Source organism: Pongo abelii, chromosome 5 (genome assembly GCF_028885655.2).
Source record: "Pongo abelii isolate AG06213 chromosome 5, NHGRI_mPonAbe1-v2.0_pri, whole genome shotgun sequence".
Lineage (NCBI taxonomy): Eukaryota > Metazoa > Chordata > Mammalia > Primates > Hominidae > Pongo > Pongo abelii.
This window is the reverse complement of record NC_071990.2, coordinates 7,821,389-7,827,161: the sequence shown is the minus strand read 5'-3', so window position 1 is coordinate 7,827,161 and position 5,773 is coordinate 7,821,389.

Here is a 5,773-nt window from a genome sequence, read left to right as displayed (position 1 = left end):
TGAGCGAGGAGGCACAACTGAGTAAATACTAGGTATCCAAGACCTGATTTTTTATGAACTTGGCTTCACAGTTCTCCCATTATTAATAAGTCTGAAGACTTAGGATATTACGTTGATTTTGTTACCTGAATGAAATCAGTTCTTAAAGTTTCTTAACCTTTTATGTTTACACATATGGATTAAAAAGAGAGGATAAAGAAGATAACAATGACATAGCCACAGGAGATGAAATATGGAATAAAGGCTGGGTGCAGTGGCTCACACCTGTAATCCTAGGACTTTAGGAGACCGGTGGAGGATCATCTGAGGTCAGGAGTTTGAGACCAGCCTGGCCAACATGGTGGAAATCTGTCTCTACTAAAAATACAAAAATTAGCTGGGCGTGGTGGTGGGCACCTGGAATACCAGCTATTTGGGAAGCTCAGGCAGGAGAATCACTTGAACCCAGGAGGCAGAGGTTGCAGTGAGCCGAGATTGCACCATTGTACTCTAGCCTGGGCGACAAGAGAGAAACTGCATCTCAAAAAAAAAAAAAAAAAAAGAAGAAAAGAAAGAAAGAAAAAGAAAAAAAAGAAATATGGACTAAAATTCTCTAAAAAAAGATTTTTATTTCTATGGAGTTATAACTTCACTAAACAGCAAAGAGAGAAGAAGAGAAAATATACTTGTTAAGTTTTTAAAAATATTTTTCTAAGTTTTTCATAAGAGATTCTGTTTATAAGTAACTTTGAAATTAATTTTATTGTCTTTGATACCAGAAATTTTGACTCAAACAAAGAAAATTTGGATATGTGCATTAAGTGAAATAGATGTATTGAGTGATGCAGTATCCTTTGGAAGTAAAAAGGAATAAACTGATGCATCTTTAGACATTTGAATGTCAAGCACTGATAAGTTGCCTTTTTTCAGAGACAGGTGTTAATTTACTCTGAATTAATGTATATATAATAAGTGGTAGGATATTTCTAAATCAGCTATTTATTAAATAAAATACAATAGGGACTGTGGAGTCTTTCACTGGTTAGTGAAGGTATTAAAGTTTGCTCAAACTTCTTAATTTAAAGCAAATAAATTTACAAATAGATTAATTGTGAAGGCAGTGTCCAGTTTACAGTCCATGTACTCTACAATGCAAAAATAATAAAAATTCCCAATTTTCAGGTTTAGAATGTGCAATTTGGAAGGATCATATAGTTTAAGAGAAAAGGAAGGGAAAACAAAAACTGTTGTAATCACTACACCTAAGATAATTATGCTTTTTTATTTTTTCATTTTGAGACAGGGTCTCGTTGTGTCACCCAGGCTGGAGTGCAGTGGCACAATCTTGGCTCACTGCAACCTCCACCCCCGTGGTTCAACCAATTCCCCTGCCCCAGCCTCCCGAGTAGCTGGGATTATAGGTGCATGCCACCATGCCTGGCTAATTTTTTTGTATTTTTAGTAGAGATGGGGTTTCACCGTGTTGGCCAGACTGATCTTGAACTCCTGACCTCAGGCAATCCACCTGCCTTGGCCTCCCAAAGTGCTGGGATTACAGGCGTGAGCCACCACGCCCGGCCTGCTCTTTCATTTGAAAAAGATGTTCTGGTCTCTCAGGTAAAGATGTTTGGGTTGGGGACACAATTTATTTCTAAACACTAATACCCCAACCAATTCTACATAAATAACCTAAGAAATGTAAATTTAGCAAAAGCCTCTACTTATACAGAAATCTAAGGAAGAAAATCATTAAAAGGGCAGAAAGAAGTCCCACCTTGAGGGTTGGCACAGCCTCCTGGGAAGTGATGGGCAAAGTTCTGTTCCCTGTGAATCTCTAGGTTTGGAGGGCAGAGTTCTGGAGGAAAGAGTGGGCTGCGAGACTCACCTGGGGCTATGGTCTGAATGTTTGTGTCCCTACCAAATTCATATGTTGAAACCTAATCACCAATGTGCTGGTATTAGGAGGTGAGTCTTTACGAGGTGGTGAGATCACGAGGGTGGAGTGCTTGTGAATGGGATTAGTGCCCTTATAAATAGAGGCCAGAGAGCTGCCTTCCCCTTTTCACTATGTGAGGACACAGTAAGAAGGCACCATCTGTGAAACAGCAAGAAGCCCTCCCTAGAAACTGAATCTACCAGCACCTTCACCTTGGACTTCCCAGCCTCCAAAACTGTGAGCAATAACTTTCTGTTGTTTCTAAGCCACCCAGTCTGGTGGTATTATTACAGCAGCCCGAATGAACTAAGATACCTGGAAAGCTCCAGGTGAAGGGAGTCTAGGTATGTGGACTGCCAGAATCCCTGTTTTGGGGGTCAGTGCAGGAACTCAGAGGTCCAGATGACTGCAATTAGTGAAGAACCATGGTTCTGTGGCTCTGGGGAGGGGAACTTATGCTTTTCCCAGTGTAAAGATGATCCTAACCGTGGTGATGAGCAGCCTGGTAAAATTGTGCGGGAGGCTGCAGAGAGAGGACCCCCCACACTGAACAAGAAGCTGCTGGTCCTGGTGGGAGCAGCATCCCTGGATGGGGGCTCACAGAAAGGCCAGTCTTTGTTGACACAGTGAAAGCTATATAGAAATACGAGGCTGAACAGGTAGATACATATGTGCCAGATTGGAGGCCTGGCCACAACAAGCCTGCTACCAGGCAGAGTGGCTTCACTATGAACAGAGGGGCAATGACACAAAGTTCCCTATGCAGCATAGCCTGTGGCTCAAATGCTGTCCGCTGTCCTCAAACGGATCGACGGATTAACGATAATCAGTAAGCAAGAACAAAACTAACATGGTGTCTAGGAAAAGATTCTTTATCATGACATCCCATCAGTAAGATTCAGAGATTCCAGACTCCTGGAATATTTTTGAAGTCTATTTTTGAAAAATATTGTTGGCAAAAAATAAATTTCAGACAGCATCTGCTTTTTACTCTCCATGGCATTCTAGAAATATGATCTCCCTAAAGTAAGACGAACCGTGAGAGGACATGTCAACAGAAGATTCAGCTGAGACGTAAGAAGAACCATAAAGGAAAGTAAGGGGGCACTGAAGAAGTGTTTTAGAGCTGTACAGATAACACTAAAGTTTCAAAATGCATCAGAACCAGTAGAGCAGAATCAACCCTGCCAAGAACTATTTCAGTCATACAGAAGAGAGCCCAGAAAAAAAAATATGCCATAATGCAAAAAACTAATGCCAAAAAAAGGAGAAAAGAATATGAGGTATTTCATGGCCATATGATGGAGATAAAACATGTGGATAATTGGTATTTAAGAAGAAAACACCAGAACAAATGGAATAAAAATTAATATTTAAAGACATATAAAAGTCCTAGAAACCTAAATATTTCCATTAAAATAGTTCACTGGGTACTGGGCAAAATGAAGAGAGTCAAACACTGAACATACCCTGATCGAAGTTGAAATTTATTTATAAATAAAGAACATCCTGAAACAAGGTCATACACCAAAAAAAAAAAAAAAAAAAGAGAGATAGAGAGAGATTGGAAAGGGAAATATAGATTGGTCTCAAATAATATAGATGCTAAAATCAGTGAAGCAACCAACATCTGTAGAATTCTGAGGGAGAAACGTTGTGACCCAAACTTCCTTACATAGCCAAGCTGGTTTTCACCTGTCAAGAACAGAGAAAGCTTTTCAAAGATTCAAGGGCTCATGAGTAAATAGTCCATATATTATTCATGGAGGGAAGAGCTCTCAGAGAAGTAACCTCTTGCTGCTTAAACTATGGACCACGTGCAACAGCATCTCATCACCTGGGAACTTGTTAGAAAACCAGAAACTTCACCCCAGACCAATGAATCAGAACCTGCAATCTATCAAGATCTCCATGTGATTTATATGCACATTAAGGTTTGAGAAGGACTGCTGTAGTAAACCAAGTAATTAATCACACTGTAAAACCCTCAAAACAGTGAAGTCATAGTTGAGGACTGTAGTGAACATTTAACTTAAGTAACCATAGAATCAAATATTAATAAATGTATATTGAAGGTCTACATATATGTTAATATAATTGCAGGGCAATTCTTCCGGTGGCTTTGGATTAACCCAACCTTCTTCGCTTTTTGCTTATGGTTCTCAAGAATAACTGTAGAATGTGCTGAGAATGCAGTATTCTGAGATGGAGGGAACTACCTGAAGCGGCCTGGGCCTTGCTCCTGTCCCTCCGAGGGAGTGTAACACCTTGAGTTATGGAGGAACTGCCCAGGACAGCCCAGGCTTTGTGCCCCTCTCCCTAGAAGCAGGATGTCTTTCAAAGCTTTAGCCTAGTGTGACACATTGCCCCTGAGATATATAATCCAGGGAGGGCTGCCTTTCAGGGTCCCTCAGCTGTGGTGCAAGTGAAGCATGTACCTTCAAAACTCCATCTCTCCAAGCAGCTTTCCTGAGCCTTGGGAGACCAGCTCACAAGAGAGCCTAGGCTTATGTTGCCTCTTGCTGCCTATCTGCAAGTAATAAACTCACTTCATATAACTTGCTGCATGTGAGCGTGTTCTGTCTCACTGGACTCAGGCAAGTTGGCAACCAGTGCACAGTGAACCTACTTCACAATAACATAAAATAGTAACTTGAAAATAAATATTGTCCAAAATCTAACATAAACAGAGAGGAAGAAGGGGTAGGTGACAGGAAATAAAATGAGCCTATTGTGCGGTCTAGTTCAAAGATATTCAAGAGTTCTTATTCTTGGGATGTTGTATTCTTGGAATTGGTAGACATATATATTCGATGATGTTCTTGAAGCTTTTAAAGGTGAATGATGCCAAATTACAAATTAGCTATATAACAAACTGTTTGAAAGGAAGAAAATTTATATAATATAAAAAATAAAGAAATAAAAATGAAGAATGAATCAGAACACATTATTTGTGAAAACAAATGTAAATGGGATAAACTCTCCCTAATCAAAGAAGTAGGCAGATTTTTGTCACTGAAAATAGTTTTATTACTCATCTTTAATATAAAGAAAATAGAAAATACAAAGCAGAAACAAAATGATAGCTCTCCTGAGCTATCATTATACACAAAGAATCATTGTAAATGTTCTGATGATCATCTTTCCAAAACACAGACCAATTAGTTTTTACAAATTACACCATACTATGCATACATTTTTAAAACATACCCATTGAATAAGATGTGCCTAGGTATATATTTTGTTGTTGTTGTTATTTATTTGTTTATTTTTACTTTACCCTAAGCCTTTTTTTAATATATATACGTTAAGTTCTAGGGTACATGTGCACAACGTACAGGTTTGATACATAGGTATACATGTGCCATGTTGGTTTGCTGCACCCATCAACTCATCATTTACATTAGGTATTTCTCCTAATGCCATCCCTCCCCCAGCTCCCCACTCCCCGTGACAGGCCCCAGTGTGTGATGTTCCCCTTCCTGTGTCCATGTGTTCTCATTGTTCAATTCCCACCTGTGAGTTAGCACATGCGGTGTTTGGTTTTCTGTCCTTGTGATAGTTTGCTGAGAATGATGGTTTCCAGCTTCATCCATGTCCCTGCACAGGACATGAACTCATCCTTTTTTATGACTGCATAGTATTCCATGGTGTATATGTGCCACATTTTCTTAATCCAGTCTATCATTGATGGACATTTGGGTTGGTTCCAAGTCTGTGCTATTGTGAATAGTGCCACAATAAACATACATGTGCATGTGTCTTTATAGTAGCATGATTTATAATCCTTTGGCTATATACCATGTAATTGGATTGCTGGGTCAAATGGTAATTCTAGTTCTAGATCCTTGAGGAATC